Source organism: Syngnathus typhle, unplaced genomic scaffold, assembly GCF_033458585.1.
Source record: "Syngnathus typhle isolate RoL2023-S1 ecotype Sweden unplaced genomic scaffold, RoL_Styp_1.0 HiC_scaffold_377, whole genome shotgun sequence".
Classification (NCBI taxonomy): Eukaryota; Metazoa; Chordata; class Actinopteri; order Syngnathiformes; family Syngnathidae; genus Syngnathus; species Syngnathus typhle.
The window spans coordinates 15,001-32,233 of record NW_026872280.1 but is presented as its reverse complement, the minus strand read 5'-3'; the positions used below and the strand labels follow the sequence as shown (position 1 = coordinate 32,233).

The 17,233-nt window shown below is 55.7% G+C and overlaps 1 long non-coding RNA gene across 1 annotated transcript; it reads right to left on the bottom strand.

Annotated features, from left to right (window-relative positions):
- Positions 1–2,004: 2,004 nt before the first annotated feature.
- LOC133149554 (uncharacterized) lies at positions 2,005–3,094 on the bottom strand. Its single transcript, XR_009713475.1, has 3 exons — positions 2,953–3,094; positions 2,490–2,651; positions 2,005–2,031 (listed from the first exon to the last, which is right to left on the bottom strand). It is a non-coding gene; the product is annotated as an uncharacterized LOC133149554 (long non-coding RNA).
- Between the last annotated feature and the right edge of the window lie 14,139 nt (positions 3,095–17,233).

Genomic DNA, 17,233 nt, shown 5'->3' with positions numbered 1-17,233 from the left:
ACTTCCAGCGGACCGCGCGCGGCTCGGCTGACGGCGCAGCGCGATCTGGTACCGCTGCGCGGGACGAAACACGCCCCGTGCAGAGTTCCAGGCGGCCGGGAAGACATTTAAGCGCTGCCGCTGCAGCTGCGGCGGGGATTTGCCGTCCTCCGGTGGACACGACGAGTAAATACACCAGCAATCGCACTTACACCGTGTTCCAAATTATTATGCAAGTGACATTTATCTCAGATTTTCCTAAATAGTCGATGCAAAATGAGTCAGCATAATTTTCAAGTCATCAACCATTATTTTGATGAATTCTAATTTTATTGAACAAACCTCCGAATGATCACAGAATTTTTAAAAAATAAAAACTTAAATGCACTGTTCCACATTATTACGCACAACAGAGTTTTATAACATTTTATAGGTTTTTATGAACTGAAATGCCCATCTTAAGAATTTACAGCATTAGGAGGTCATATTTACTGAAATCAAAAGCTATTTCAAAGAAAAGACAAACAAGTTACATTTTACATAGGACCCTTTATTTCAATAAAAAACAAAGTTACATTTTAACATAGGACCCTTTGTTCAACAGCAGCTTCACGATTCTTCCATCCACTGAACTTGTGAGTTTTTGTACAGTTTCTGGTTGAATTTCTTGGCAGGATCTAAGAATAGCCTGCCAGAGCTGCTCTTTGGAATTGAACTGCCTCCCACCTTCGTAGATTTTCTGCTTGACGATGCTCCACAAGTTTTCAATAGGATTGAGGTCAGGGGAGCTGGGGGCCACACCATCAGTTTCTCTCCCTTTATTCCATAGATGCCAAAGACGTTGACGTATTTCTTGCAGCATGAGACGGTGCATTGTCATGCATGAAGATGATCTTTTGACGGAAAGCACGGTTCTTCCTGTTGTACCATGGACAGAAGTGTTGAGTCAGAAATTCCACGTAGTTAACAGACGTAATTTTGACGCCTTCAGGGACCCTAAAGGGGCCAAGCAGCTCTCTCCCCATGATTCCGGCCCAAAACATCACTCCGCCACCTCCCTGCTGACGCCGCAGCCTTGTTGGGCTATCGTGGCCGTCCACCAACCATCCACGACTCCATCCATCTGTAAAGTCAAGTCAAATCAAGTTTATTTGTATAGCCCTAAATCACAAGCAGTCTCAAAGGGCTTCACATAGACAGAAATTGACAATTATTCTCAAAGCATCCCCTGAGCTCTCAAAAGTGCAAGGAAAAACTTAAAAAACCCTACCTGGCCCATCCAAGGTGGCACGGCACTCGTCGGTGAACAGGACTGTCTGAAAATTTGTCTTCATGTAAGTCTGGGCGCCACTGCAGCCGTTTCTGCTTGTTCGCGTTGTTCAGGGGTGGCCGAATGGAGGGTTTCCGCACAACTGCAAGCCTCTGGAGGATCCTGCACCTCGTCGTTCGTGGGACTTCACTGGCACCAGCAGCGTCGAATATTTGTTTGCTCGTCTTTAGTGGCATGCTTGCAGCCGCCCTCTTGATTCGATTTGTTTGTCTTGCAGAAACCTTCCTTGTCGTGCCTTTGTCTGCACGAACGCGCGTTTGCTCCGAATCAGCGACGAATTTCTTCAAAGTTCGATGGTCGCGCTTAAGCTTTCGTGCAATATCGAATGTCTGCATACCTTGTCCAAGGCATCGAACGATTTCACGCTTCTCGACAGCAGAGAGATCCTTTTTCCTCCCCATGGTTGAACGAAATGGCCGAACGCTTAAAAACGCGGAACTTAAATAGACTTGTTAATTACTACAATTGCGCTCACCTGGCAGACTACCATGGACTGTACCATGACTGAGGGTGATTTCAGTACTTGAAAAACAAAAAATGTAATCTTTATGACACTTAAATACATTTTGCATAATAATTTGGAACACGGGACCGTGTTCCAAATTATTATGCAAAGGATATTTATCTCAGATTTTCCTAAATAGCTTCCTTGAAATGTTACCCGCTTTTGAGCTCTCCTGCCGGGCGTGGGTTTGCGTCAGCGCCCGGTAACATTATGGAAGCTAAAAGAAAGAAAAAAGAAACAAATCTAAGTGCGATTGCTGGTGTCTAAATACATTTTGCATAATAATTTGGAACACGGGACCGTGTTCCAAATTATTATGCAAGTGATATTTATCTCAGATTTTCCTAAATAGCTTTACTCGTCGTGCCGACCGGGAGGGAGGCCACTCCCCGCCGCAGCTGAACAGTCATCCCGGCCTAGTGGAGGTCTGCGCAGGGGGGGTCTTCCTTGAAATGTTACCCGGCTTTTGAGCTCTCCTGTCCGGCGTGGGTTTGCGTCAGCGGCCGGTGTCATTTACTCGTCGTGCCGACCGGAGGGAGGCCACTCCCCGCCACAGCTGAACAGTCATCCCGGCCTAGTGGAGGTCTGCGCAGGGGGGGTCTTCCTTGAAATGTTACCCGGCTTTTGAGCTCTCCTGTCCGGCGTGGGTTTGCGTCAGCGGCCGGTGTCATTTACTCGTCGTGCCGACCGGAGGGAGGCCACTCCCCGCCACAGCTGAACAGTCATCCCGGCCTAGTGGAGGTCTGCGCAGGGGGGGTCTTCCTTGAAATGTTACCCGGCTTTTGAGCTCTCCTGCCGGGCGTGGGTTTGCGTCAGCGCCCGGTAACATTATGGAAGCTAAAAGAAAGAAAAAAGAAACAAATCTAAGTGCGATTGCTGGTGTCTAAATACATTTTGCATAATAATTTGGAACACGGGACCGTGTTCCAAATTATTATGCAAGTGATATTTATCTCAGATTTTCCTAAATAGCTTTACTCGTCGTGCCGACCGGAGGGGAGGCCACTCCCCGCCACAGCTGAACAGTCATCCCGGCCTAGTGGAGGTCTGCGCAGGGGGGGGTCTTCCTTGAAATGTTACCCGGCTTTTGAGCTCTCCTGTCCGGCGTGGGTTTGCGTCAGCGGCCGGTGTCATTTACTCGTCGTGCCGACCGGAGGGAGGCCACTCCCCGCCACAGCTGAACAGTCATCCCGGCCTAGTGGAGGTCTGCGCAGGGGGGGTCTTCCTTGAAATGTTACCCGGCTTTTGAGCTCTCCTGTCCGGCGTGGGTTTGCGTCAGCGGCCGGTGTCATTTACTCGTCGTGCCGACCGGAGGGAGGCCACTCCCCGCCACAGCTGAACAGTCATCCCGGCCTAGTGGAGGTCTGCGCAGGGGGGGGTCTTCCTTGAAATGTTACCCGGCTTTTGAGCTCTCCTGCCGGGCGTGGGTTTTGCGTCAGCGCCCGGTAACATTATGGAAGCTAAAAGAAAGAAAAAAGAACAAATCTAAGTGCGATTGCTGGTGTCTAAATACATTTTGCATAATAATTTGAACACGGGACCGTGTTCCAAATTATTATGCAAGTGATATTTATCTCAGATTTTCCTAAATAGCTTTACTCGTCGTGCCGACCGGAGGAGGCCACTCCCCGCCACAGGCTGAACAGTCATCCCGGCCTAGTGGAGGTCTGCGCAGGGGGGGGTCCTTCCTTGAAATGTTACCCGGCTTTTGAGCTCTCCTGTCCGGCGTGGGTTTGCGTCAGCGGCCGGTGTCATTTACTCGTCGTGCCGACCGGAGGGAGGCCACTCCCCGCCACAGCTGAACAGTCATCCCGGCCTAGTGGAGGTCTGCGCAGGGGGGGTCTTCCTTGAAATGTTACCCGGCTTTTGAGCTCTCCTTGTCCGGCGTGGGTTTGCGTCAGCGGCCGGTGTCATTTACTCGTCGTGCCGACCGGAGGGAGGCCACTCCCCGCACAGCTGAACAGTCATCCCGCCTAGTGGAGGTCTGCGCAGGGGGGGTCTTCCTTGAAATGTTACCCGGCTTTGAGCTCTCCTGCCGGGCGTGGGTTTGCGTCAGCGCCCGGTAACATTATGGAAGCTAAAAGAAAGAAAAAAGAAACAAATCTAAGTGCGATTGCTGGTGTCTAAATACATTTTGCATAATAATTTGGAACACGGGACCGTGTTCAAATTATTATGCAAGTGATATTTATCTCAGATTTCCTAAATAGCTTTACTCGTCGTGCCGACCGGAGGGAGGCCACTCCCCGCCACAGCTGAACAGTCATCCCGCCTAGTGGAGGTCTGCGCAGGGGGGGTCTTCCTTGAAATGTTACCCGGCTTTTGAGCTCTCCTGTCCGGCGTGGGGTTTGCGTCAGCGGCCGGTGTCATTTACTCGTCGTGCCGACCGAGGGAGGCCACTCCCCGCCACAGCTGAACAGTCATCCCGGCCTAGTGGAGGTCTGCGCAGGGGGGTCTTCCTTGAAATGTTACCCGGCTTTTGAGCTCTCCTGTCCGGCGTGGGGTTTGCGTCAGCGGCCGGTGTCATTTACTCGTCGTGCCGACCGGAGGGAGGCCACTCCCCGCCACAGCTGAACAGTCATCCCGGGCCTAGTGGAGGTCTGCGCAGGGGGGGTCTTCCTTGAAATGTTACCCGGCTTTTGAGCTCTCCTGTCCGGCGTGGGTTTGCGGTCAGCGGCCGGTGTCATTTACTCGTCGTGCCGACCGGAGGGAGGCCACTCCCCGCCACAGCTGAACAGTCATCCCGGCCTAGTGGAGGTCTGCGCAGGGGGGTCTTCCTTGAAATGTTACCCGGCTTTTGAGCTCTCCTGTCCGGCGTGGGTTTGCGTCAGCGGCCGGTGTCATTTACTCGTCGTGCCGACCGGAGGGAGGCCACTCCCCGCCACAGCTGAACAGTCATCCCGGCCTAGTGGAGGTCTGCGCAGGGGGGGTCTTCCTTGAAATGTTACCCGGCTTTTGAGCTCTCCTGTCCGGCGTGGGTTTGCGTCAGCGGCCGGTGTCATTTACTCGTCGTGCCGACCGGAGGGAGGCCACTCCCCGCCACAGCTGAACAGTCATCCCGGCCTAGTGGAGGTCTGCGCAGGGGGGGGTCTTCCTTGAAATGTTACCCGGCTTTTGAGCTCTCCTGTCCGGCGTGGGTTTGCGTCAGCGGCCGGTGTCATTTACTCGTCGTGCCGACCGGGAGGAGGCCACTCCCCGCCACAGCTGAACAGTCATCCCGGCCTAGTGGAGGTCTGCGCAGGGGGGGGGTCTTCCTTGAAATGTTACCCGGCTTTTGAGCTCTCCTGTCCGGCGTGGGGTTTGCGTCAGCGGCCGGGTGTCATTTACTCGTCGTGCCGACCGGAGGGAGGCCACTCCCCGCCACAGCTGAACAGTCATCCCGGCCTAGTGGAGGTCTGCGCAGGGGGGGGTCTTCCTTGAAATGTTACCCGGCTTTTGAAGCTCTCCTGCCGGGGCGTGGGTTTGCGTCAGCGCCCGGTAACATTATGGAAGCTAAAAGAAAGAAAAAAGAAACAAATCTAAGTGCGATGTGCTGGTGTCTAAATACATTTTGCATAATAAGTTGGAACACGGGACCGTGTTCCAAATTATTATGCAAGTGATATTTATCTCAGATTTTCCTAAATAGCTTTACTCGTCGTGCCGACCGGAGGGAGGCCACTCCCCGCCACAGCTGAACAGTCATCCCGGCCTAGTGGAGGTCTGCGCAGGGGGGGTCTTCCTTGAAATGTTACCCGGCTTTTGAGCTCTCCTGTCCGGCGTGGGTTTGCGTCAGCGGCCGGTGTCATTTACGTCGTCGTGCCGACCGGAGGGAGGCCACTCCCCGCCACAGCTGAACAGTCATCCCGGCCTAGTGGAGGTCTGCGCAGGGGGGGTCTTCCTTGAAATGTTACCCGGCTTTTGAGCTCTCCTGTCCGGCGTGGGTTTGCGTCAGCGGCCGGTGTCATTTACTCGTCGTGCCGACCGGAGGGAGGCCACTCCCCGCCACAGCTGAACAGTCATCCCGGCCTAGTGGAGGTCTGCGCAGGGGGGGTCTTCCTTGAAATGTTACCCGGCTTTTGAGCTCTCCTGTCCGGCGTGGGTTTGCGTCAGCGGCCGGTGTCATTTACTCGTCGTGCCGACCGGAGGGAGGCCACTCCCCGCCACAGCTGAACAGTCATCCCGGCCTAGTGGAGGTCTGCGCAGGGGGGGTCTTCCTTGAAATGTTACCCGGCTTTGAGCTCTCCTGTCCGGCGTGGGTTTGCGTCAGCGGCCGGTGTCATTTACTCGTCGTGCCGACCGGAGGGGAGGCCACTCCCCGCCACAGCTGAACAGTCATCCCGGCCTAGTGGAGGTCTGCGCAGGGGGGGTCTTCCTTGAAATGTTACCCGGCTTTTGAGCTCTCCTGTCCGGCGTGGGTTTGCGTCAGCGGCCGGTGTCATTTACTCGTCGTGCCGACCGGAGGGGGAGGCCACTCCCCGCCACAGCTGAACAGTCATCCCGGCCTAGTGGAGGTCTGCGCAGGGGGGGTCTTCCTTGAAATGTTACCCGGCTTTTGAGCTCTCCTGTCCGGCGTGGGTTTGCGTCAGCGGCCGGTGTCATTTACTCGTCGTGCCGACCGGAGGGGAGCCACTCCCCGCCACAGCTGAACAGTCATCCCGGCCTAGTGGAGGTCTGCGCAGGGGGGGTCTTTCCTTGAAATGTTACCCGGCTTTTGAGCTCTCCTGTCCGGCGTGGGGTTTGCGTCAGCGGCCGGTGTCATTTACTCGTCGTGCCGACCGGAGGGAGGCCACTCCCCGCCACAGCTGAACAGTCATCCCGGCCTAGTGGAGGTCTGCGCAGGGGGGGTCTTCCTTGAAATGTTACCCGGCTTTGAGCTCTCCTGTCCGGCGTGGGTTTGCGTCAGCGGCCTGGTGTCATTTACTCGTCGTGCCGGACCGGAGGGAGGCCACTCCCCGCCACAGCTGAACGAGTCATCCCGGCCTAGTGGAGGTCTGCGCAGGGGGGGTCTTCCTGAAATGTTACCCGGCTTTTGAGCTCTCCTGTCCGGCGTGGGTTTGCGTCAGCGGCCGGTGTCATTTACTCGTCGTGCCGACCGGAGGGAGGCCACTCCCCGCCACAGCTGAACAGTCATCCCGGCCTAGTGGAGGTCTGCGCAGGGGGGGTCTTCCTTGAAATGTTACCCGGCTTTGAGCTCTCCTGTCCGGCGTGGGTTTGCGTCAGCGGCCGGTGTCATTACTCGTCGTGCCGACCGGAGGGAGGCCACTCCCCGCCACAGCTGAACAGTCATCCCGGCCTAGTGAGGTCTGCGCAGGGGGGGTCTTCCTTGAAATGTTACCCGGCTTTTGAGCTCTCCTGTCCGGCGTGGGTTTGCGTCAGCGGCCGGTGTCATTTACTCGTCGTGCCGACCGGAGGGAGGCCACTCCCCGCCACAGCTGAACAGTCATCCCGCCTAGTGGAGGTCTGCGCAGGGGGGGTCTTCCTTGAAATGTTACCCGGCTTTTGAGCTCTCCTGTCCGGCGTGGGGTTTGCGTCAGCGGCCGGTGTCATTTACTCGTCGTGCCGACCGGAGGGAGGCCACTCCCCGCCACAGCTGAACAGTCATCCCGGCCTAGTGGAGGTCTGAGCAGGGGGGGTCTTCCTTGAAATGTTACCCGGCTTTTGAGCTCTCCTGTCCGGCGTGGGTTTGCGTCAGCGGCCGGTGTCATTTACTCGTCGTGTCCACCGGAGGGAGGCCACTCCCCGCCGCAGCTGCAGCGGCAGCTTTGAAACGTCATCCCGGCCCCCTGAACTGTGCGCGGGGGGGGGCGATGCGTCCCGTGCGAGGTACCAGGTCGCGCTGCGCCGTCTGCCTGGCCGCTTTGGGCCCGCTGGAAGTCTATTAAAGCTCCGCGATCTCCGCCTCGGTGCTTAAAAAGCGTCCATCCGCTCTCCTGGAGCTTCTTTCGGTCATCTCGTCCGCGTGCACGGCCTGCCGGTGGCACCGGCTGGAGCTCCGCAAAAAGCTCCATTTCTGTTAAAAATGCTTAGCCGCGTCCCCCTGGAAGCCCAATCGGGCGTAGAAAGTGAGGGGGAAGGCCCCCAAAGCACCGGCTGGAAGTCCCAAAAAAGCTCCATGATTGGTCAATAATGCTTAGCCGCCTCCCTGGAAGCCTAATCGGGCATAAAAAGCTAGGCGGAACGGCCCCAAAGCTCCACACGGAAGTCCCAAAAAAGCTCCATGATTGGTCAATAATGCTTAGCCGCCTCCCTGGAAGCCTAACCGGGCATAAAAAGCTAGGCGGAACGGCCCCAAAGCTCCACACGGAAGTCCCAAAAAAGCTCCATGATTGGTCAATAATGCTTAGCCGCCTCCCTGGAAGCCTAATCGGGCATAAAAAGCTAGGCGGAACGGCCCCAAAGCTCCACACGGAAGTCCCAAAAAAGCTCCATGATTGGTCAATAATGCTTAGCCGCCTCCCTGGAAGCCTAATCGGGCATAAAAAGCTAGGCGGAACGGCCCCAAAGCTCCACACGGAAGTCCCAAAAAAGCTCCATGATTGGTCAATAATGCTTAGCCGCCTCCCTGGAAGCCTAATCGGGCATAAAAAGTTAGGCGGAACGGCCCCAAAGCTCCACACGGAAGTCCCAAAAAAGCTCCATGATTGGTCAATAATGCTTAGCCGCCTCCCTGGAAGCCTAATCGGGCATAAAAAGCTAGGCGGAACGGCCCCAAAGCTCCACACGGAAGTCCCAAAAAAGCTCCATGATTGGTCAATAATGCTTAGCCGCCTCCCTGGAAGCCTAATCGGGCATAAAAAGTTAGGCGGAACGGCCCCAAAGCTCCACACGGAAGTCCCAAAAAAGCTCCATGATTGGTCAATAATGCTTAGCCGCCTCCTGGAAGCCTAATCGGGCATAAAAAGCTAGGCGGAACGGCCCCAAAGCTCCACACGGAAGTCCCAAAAAAGCTCCATGATTGGTCAATAATGCTTAGCCGCCTCCCTGGAAGCCTAATCGGGCATAAAAAGTTAGGCGGAACGGCCCCAAAGCTCCACACGGAAGTCCGAAAAAAGCTCAAAAATTTTCTAAGTGCCAACGGCTCATTCGCCGTAATGTGTCCGCTCCGCGCTGGTTCCCCGGTCGGCCGCGAATAGCGCAAAATCAGCCTCACGGAAGTTCGAAAAAAGCTCAAAAATTTTCTAAGTGCCAACGGCTCATTCGCCGTAATGTGTCCGCTCCGCGCTGGTTCCCCGGTCGGCCGCGAATAGCGCAAAATCAGCCTCACGGAAGTTCGAAAAAAGCTCAAAAATTTTCTAAGTGCCAACGGCTCATTCGCCGTAATGTGTCCGCTCCGCGCTGGTTCCCCGGTCGGCCGCGAATAGCGCAAAAATCAGCCTAAGTGCAGTACCAACCTTGGCGTGTTGGTGCGCCAGAGTACGATGAGTTGGTCCCCCTAGTCACTGTACTCATTACCTTTACCCCCTAATCGCAAAATATAGTCAGAACGTATATGCAGAAGACTATTTTTTTCTTTTTTAAAATTTTCTAAGTGCCAGCGGATGCTGGCACACGAACTGTCCGAGCTACGACGGTTCTCCGGTCGGACAGCGAGGGTGAAAAAGCGGTCCTAAAATCACCGAGGGCTGCCGCACAAGTTGTCCGAGTGGCGACGGTTCCCCGGTCGGCCACGAATGTCGAAAATTCGGCCTCTCCACCACGGAGGTCGGTGAGAATTTCAGAATATTTTCTAAGTGCCAACGGCTCTTGCGCCGTAAAGTGTCCGCTTTGCCTGGTTCCCTCGGTCGGCCACGAACGGCGAAAAATCAGCCTCTCCTTCTGGAGCTCGCCTAAGTGCCAACGGCTCTTGCGCCGTAATGTGTCCGCTTTGCCTGGTTCCCTCGGTCGGCCACAAATAGCGAAAAATCAGCCTCTCATTCTGGAGCTCGTGCCAACTTTGGCGAATATTTTCTAAGTGCCAACGGCTCTTGCGCCGTAATGTGTCCGCTTTGCCTGGTTCCCTCGGTCGGCCACAAATAGCGAAAAAATCAGCCTCTCCTTCTGGAGCTCGCCTAAGTGCCAACGGCTCTTGCGCCGTAATGTGTCCGCTTTGTCTGGTTCCCTCGGTCGGCCACAAACGGCGAAAAATCAGCCTCTCATTCTGGAGCTCGTGCCAACTTTGGCGAATATTTTCTAAGTGCCAACGGCTCTTGCGCCGTAATGTGTCCGCTTTGCCTGGTTCCCTCGGTCGGCCACAAATAGCGAAAAAATCAGCCTCTCCTTCTGGAGCTCGCCTAAGTGCCAACGGCTCTTGCGCCGTAATGTGTCCGCTTTGTCTGGTTCCCTCGGTCGGCCACAAACGGCGAAAAATCAGCCTCTCATTCTGGAGCTCGTGCCAACTTTGGCGAATATTTTCTAAGTGCCAACGGCTCTTGCGCCGTAATGTGTCCGCTTTGCCTGGTTCCCTCGGTCGGCCACAAATAGCGAAAAATCAGCCTCTCCTTCTGGAGCTCGCCTAAGTGCCAACGGCTCTTGCGCCGTAATGTGTCCGCTTTGCCTGGTTCCCTCGGTCGGCCACAAATAGCGAAAAATCAGCCTCTCCTTCTGGAGCTCGTGCCAACTTTGGCGAATATTTTCTAAGTGCCAACGGCTCTTGCGCCGTAATGTGTCCGCTTTGCCTGGTTCCCTCGGTCGGCCACAAATAGCGAAAAAATCAGCCTCTCCTTCTGGAGCTCGCCTAAGTGCCAACGGCTCTTGCGCCGTAATGTGTCCGCTTTGTCTGGTTCCCTCGGTCGGCCACAAACGGCGAAAAATCAGCCTCTCATTCTGGAGCTCGTGCCAACTTTGGCGAATATTTTCTAAGTGCCAACGGCTCTTGCGCCGTAATGTGTCCGCTTTGCCTGGTTCCCTCGGTCGGCCACGAACGGCGAAAAATCAGCCTCTCCTTCTGGAGCTCGCCTAAGTGCCAACGGCTCTTGCGCCGTAATGTGTCCGCTTTGTCTGGTTCCCTCGGTCGGCCACAAACGGCGAAAAATCAGCCTCTCATTCTGGAGCTCGTGCCAACTTTGGCGAATATTTTCTAAGTGCCAACGGCTCTTGCGCCGTAATGTGTCCGCTTTGCCTGGTTCCCTCGGTCGGCCACGAACGGCGAAAAATCAGCCTCTCCTTCTGGAGCTCGCCTAAGTGCCAACGGCTCTTGCGCCGTAATGTGTCCGCTTTGCCTGGTTCCCTCGGTCGGCCACAAATAGCGAAAAATCAGCCTCTCCTTCTGGAGCTCGTGCCAACTTTGGCGAATATTTTCTAAGTGCCAACGGCTCTTGCGCCGTAATGTGTCCGCTTTGCCTGGTTCCCTCGGTCGGCCACAAATAGCGAAAAACCAGCCTCTCCTTCTGGAGCTCGCCTAAGTGCCAACGGCTCTTGCGCCGTAATGTGTCCGCTTTGTCTGGTTCCCTCGGTCGGCCACAAACGGCGAAAAATCAGCCTCTCATTCTGGAGCTCGTGCCAACTTTGGCGAATATTTTCTAAGTGCCAACGGCTCTTGCGCCGTAATGTGTCCGCTTTGCCTGGTTCCCTCGGTCGGCCACAAATAGCGAAAAAATCAGCCTCTCCTTCTGGAGCTCGCCTAAGTGCCAACGGCTCTTGCGCCGTAATGTGTCCGCTTTGCCTGGTTCCCTCGGTCGGCCACAAACGGCGAAAAATCAGCCTCTCATTCTGGAGCTCGTGCCAACTTTGGCGAATATTTTCTAAGTGCCAACGGCTCTTGCGCCGTAATGTGTCCGCTTTGCCTGGTTCCCTCGGTCGGCCACAAATAGCGAAAAACCAGCCTCTCCTTCTGGAGCTCGCCTAAGTGCCAACGGCTCTTGCGCCGTAATGTGTCCGCTTTGTCTGGTTCCCTCGGTCGGCCACAAACGGCGAAAAATCAGCCTCTCATTCTGGAGCTCGTGCCAACTTTGGCGAATATTTTCTAAGTGCCAACGGCTCTTGCGCCGTAATGTGTCCGCTTTGCCTGGTTCCCTCGGTCGGCCACAAATAGCGAAAAAATCAGCCTCTCCTTCTGGAGCTCGCCTAAGTGCCAACGGCTCTTGCGCCGTAATGTGTCCGCTTTGCCTGGTTCCCTCGGTCGGCCACAAACGGCGAAAAATCAGCCTCTCATTCTGGAGCTCGTGCCAACTTTGGCGAATATTTTCTAAGTGCCAACGGCTCTTGCGCCGTAATGTGTCCGCTTTGCCTGGTTCCCTCGGTCGGCCACAAATAGCGAAAAAATCAGCCTCTCCTTCTGGAGCTCGCCTAAGTGCCAACGGCTCTTGCGCCGTAATGTGTCCGCTTTGTCTGGTTCCCTCGGTCGGCCACAAACGGCGAAAAATCAGCCTCTCATTCTGGAGCTCGTGCCAACTTTGGCGAATATTTTCTAAGTGCCAACGGCTCTTGCGCCGTAATGTGTCCGCTTTGCCTGGTTCCCTCGGTCGGCCACAAATAGCGAAAAAATCAGCCTCTCCTTCTGGAGCTCGCCTAAGTGCCAACGGCTCTTGCGCCGTAATGTGTCCGCTTTGCCTGGTTCCCTCGGTCGGCCACAAACGGCGAAAAATCAGCCTCTCATTCTGGAGCTCGTGCCAACTTTGGCGAATATTTTCTAAGTGCCAACGGCTCTTGCGCCGTAATGTGTCCGCTTTGCCTGGTTCCCTCGGTCGGCCACGAACGGCGAAAAACCAGCCTCTCCTTCTGGAGCTCGCCTAAGTGCCAACGGCTCTTGCGCCGTAATGTGTCCGCTTTGCCTGGTTCCCTCGGTCGGCCACAAACGGCGAAAAATCAGCCTCTCCTTCTGGAGCTCGCCTAAGTGCCAACGGCTCTTGCGCCGTAATGTGTCCGCTTTGCCTGGTTCCCTCGGTCGGCCACAAATAGCGAAAAACCAGCCTCTCCTTCTGGAGCTCGCCTAAGTGCCAACGGCTCTTGCGCCGTAATGTGTCCGCTTTGCCTGGTTCCCTCGGTCGGCCACAAACGGCGAAAAATCAGCCTCTCCTTCTGGAGCTCGCCTAAGTGCCAACGGCTCTTGCGCCGTAATGTGTCCGCTTTGCCTGGTTCCCTCGGTCGGCCACAAATAGCGAAAAACCAGCCTCTCCTTCTGGAGCTCGCCTAAGTGCCAACGGCTCTTGCGCCGTAATGTGTCCGCTTTGCCTGGTTCCCTCGGTCGGCCACAAACGGCGAAAAATCAGCCTCTCCTTCTGGAGCTCGCCTAAGTGCCAACGGCTCTTGCGCCGTAATGTGTCCGCTTTGCCTGGTTCCCTCGGTCGGCCACAAATAGCGAAAAACCAGCCTCTCCTTCTGGAGCTCGCCTAAGTGCCAACGGCTCTTGCGCCGTAATGTGTCCGCTTTGCCTGGTTCCCTCGGTCGGCCACAAACGGCGAAAAATCAGCCTCTCCTTCTGGAGCTCGCCTAAGTGCCAACGGCTCTTGCGCCGTAATGTGTCCGCTTTGCCTGGTTCCCTCGGTCGGCCACAAATAGCGAAAAACCAGCCTCTCCTTCTGGAGCTCGCCTAAGTGCCAACGGCTCTTGCGCCGTAATGTGTCCGCTTTGCCTGGTTCCCTCGGTCGGCCACAAACGGCGAAAAATCAGCCTCTCCTTCTGGAGCTCGCCTAAGTGCCAACGGCTCTTGCGCCGTAATGTGTCCGCTTTGCCTGGTTCCCTCGGTCGGCCACAAATAGCGAAAAACCAGCCTCTCCTTCTGGAGCTCGCCTAAGTGCCAACGGCTCTTGCGCCGTAATGTGTCCGCTTTGCCTGGTTCCCTCGGTCGGCCACAAACGGCGAAAAATCAGCCTCTCCTTCTGGAGCTCGCCTAAGTGCCAACGGCTCTTGCGCCGTAATGTGTCCGCTTTGCCTGGTTCCCTCGGTCGGCCACAAATAGCGAAAAACCAGCCTCTCCTTCTGGAGCTCGCGCCAACTTTGTCAAAAAATTTCTAAGTGCCAACGGCTCTTGCGCCGTAAAGTGTCCGCTTTGCCTGGTTCCCTCGGTCGGCCACAAATAGCGAAAAATCAGCCTCTCCTTCTGGAGCTCGCCTAAGTGCCAACGGCTCTTGCGCCGTAATGTGTCCGCTTTGCCTGGTTCCCTCGGTCGGCCACAAATAGCGAAAAACCAGCCTCTCCTTCTGGAGCTCGCCTAAGTGCCAACGGCTCTTGCGCCGTAATGTGTCCGCTTTGCCTGGTTCCCTCGGTCGGCCACAAATAGCGAAAAATCAGCCTCTCCTTCTGGAGCTCGCCTAAGTGCCAACGGCTCTTGCGCCGTAATGTGTCCGCTTTGCCTGGTTCCCTCGGTCGGCCACAAATAGCGAAAAACCAGCCTCTCCTTCTGGAGCTCGCGCCAACTTTGTCAAAAAATTTCTAAGTGCCAACGGCTCTTGCGCCGTAAAGTGTCCGCTTTGCCTGGTTCCCTCGGTCGGCCACAAATAGCGAAAAATCAGCCTCTCCTTCTGGAGCTCGTGCCAACTTTGGCGAATATTTTCTAAGTGCCAACGGCTCTTGCGCCGTAATGTGTCCGCTTTGCCTGGTTCCCTCGGTCGGCCACAAATAGCGAAAAATCAGCCTCTCCTTCTGGAGCTCGCCTAAGTGCCAACGGCTCTTGCGCCGTAAAGTGTCCGCTTTGTCTGGTTCCCTCGGTCGGCCACAAACGGCGAAAAATCAGCCTCTCCTTCTGGAGCTCGTGCCAACTTTGGCGAATATTTTCTAAGTGCCAACGGCTCTTGCGCCGTAAAGTGTCCGCTTTGTCTGGTTCCCTCGGTCGGCCACAAATAGCGAAAAATCAGCCTCTCCTTCTGGAGCTCGCGCAAGTGCCAACGGCTCTTGCGCCGTAAAGTGTCCGCTTTGTCTGGTTCCCTCGGTCGGCCACAAATAGCGAAAAATCAGCCTCTCCTTCTGGAGCTCGTGCCAACTTTGGCGAATATTTTCTAAGTGCCAACGGCTCTTGCGCCGTAATGTGTCCGCTTTGTCTGGTTCCCTCGGTCGGCCACAAATAGCGAAAAATCAGCCTCTCCTTCTGGAGCTCGCGCAAGTGCCAACGGCTCTTGCGCCGTAAAGTGTCCGCTTTGTCTGGTTCCCTCGGTCGGCCACAAATAGCGAAAAATCAGCCTCTCCTTCTGGAGCTCGTGCCAACTTTGGCGAATATTTTCTAAGTGCCAACGGCTCTTGCGCCGTAATGTGTCCGCTTTGTCTGGTTCCCTCGGTCGGCCACAAATAGCGAAAAATCAGCCTCTCCTTCTGGAGCTCGCGCAAGTGCCAACGGCTCTTGCGCCGTAAAGTGTCCGCTTTGTCTGGTTCCCTCGGTCGGCCACAAATAGCGAAAAATCAGCCTCTCCTTCTGGAGCTCGTGCCAACTTTGGCGAATATTTTCTAAGTGCCAACGGCTCTTGCGCCGTAATGTGTCCGCTTTGTCTGGTTCCCTCGGTCGGCCACAAATAGCGAAAAATCAGCCTCTCCTTCTGGAGCTCGCGCAAGTGCCAACGGCTCTTGCGCCGTAAAGTGTCCGCTTTGTCTGGTTCCCTCGGTCGGCCACAAATAGCGAAAAATCAGCCTCTCCTTCTGGAGCTCGTGCCAACTTTGGCGAATATTTTCTAAGTGCCAACGGCTCTTGCGCCGTAATGTGTCCGCTTTGTCTGGTTCCCTCGGTCGGCCACAAATAGCGAAAAATCAGCCTCTCCTTCTGGAGCTCGTGCCAACTTTGGCGAATATTTTCTAAGTGCCAACGGCTCTTGCGCCGTAAAGTGTCCGCTTTGCCTGGTTCCCTCGGTCGGCCACAAATAGCGAAAAATCAGCCTCTCCTTCTGGAGCTCGCGCCAACTTTGTCAAAAAATTTCTAAGTGCCAACGGCTCTTGCGCCGTAAAGTGTCCGCTTTGCCTGGTTCCCTCGGTCGGCCACAAATAGCGAAAAATCAGCCTCTCCTTCTGGAGCTCGCGCCAACTTTGTCGAAAAATTTCTAAGTGCCAACGGCTCTTGCGCCGTAAAGTGTCCGCTTTGTCTGGTTCCCTCGGTCGGCCGCAAATAGCGAAAAATCAGCCTCTCGCCCGTCAGGTACCAGGCGTTGGGGTACCAGGGGTAAGTGCAGTACCAGCTTTGGTCTGTTGGTGCGCCAGAGTACGATGAGTTGGTCCCCCTAGTCACTGTACTCATTACCTTTACCCCCAAATCGCAAAATATAGTCAGAACGAGTGTGGGGAACACAAGTTTTGGCCCCGAGAACCAGGCGGCTGGTGTCTCTAGCGATGTGTTCCCCCCCAAAAAGTGTTCACATGCTCGGACAGCGAACCTAGGAGCTACCGCAAAGCACTCTGGAAGTGCAAGAGCGAAAAATTTTCTAAGTACAAAAACTCTCGAAAATTTTCAAAGTGTCACAGTGCTCGAAAATTTTCAAAGTGCTACATGCTTTCCATCCAAGGAAGGAATAGTGGAGGACCGGCCGCCTCCTTAAACACAAGCCGGCGGAACGACGGGGAGGACCGGCCGCCTCCTTAAACACAGGCCGGTGGAACGTTTGGCAGAATTCTTCTCGTGGAGGACCGGCCGCCTCCTTAAACACAAGCCGGCGGAACGACGGGGAGGACCGGCCGCCTCCTTAAACACAGGCCGGTGGAACGTTTGGCAGAATTCTTCTCGTGGAGGACCGGCCGCCTCCTTAAACACAGGCCGGTGGGAACGGTTGGCAGAATTGCGTGACGGCCGCCTGCTCCCGGCGTCCGCACGTGAACGAACACCCCCTCCCGGGGACGGCCGTCTGCTCCCGACCGCCGTCCTTCACCCCCTCACCTTCCGGACCCCCGTCTGCTCCCGGCGGGCCTCCGAGTACCCCCACCTTCTCCCGAACTGACCGACAGGCAATGAGACCCGCCTTGGTAGGGCCCCCACCGGCCCCGGCTCGCGCCGGCGTTGGGTGGACGGTTCCTCCCCACTTGCGGGTCGCTCTCCACGGAGGACCGGTCGCCTCACTAAACATAGGCCGGGCGAAAATCTGCGAATGTTATACATCCAAGGAGGGAGGACCGGCCGCCTCCTTAAACCACCGGCCGGGCGAAAATATGCGAATGTTATACATCCAAGGAGGGAGGACCGGTCGCCTCACTAAACATAGGCCGGGCGAAAATCTGCGAATGTTATACATCCAAGGAGGGAGGACCGGCCGCCTCCTTAAACCACCGGCCGGGCGAAAATCTGCGAATGTTATACATCCAAGAAAGGAAGGAAGGAGGGAACCGGCCGCCTCCTTAAACACAGGCCGGGCGAAAATCTGCGAATCTTATCCATCCAAGGACGGAGGACCGGCCGCCTCCTTAAACACAGGCCGGTAGGAACGGTTGGCAGAATCGCGTGACGGCCGCCTGCTCCCGGCGTCCGCACGTGAACGAACACCCCCTCCCGGGGACGGCCGTCTGCTCCCGGCCGCCGTCCTTCACCCCCCTCAGCTTCCGGACCCCCGTCTGCT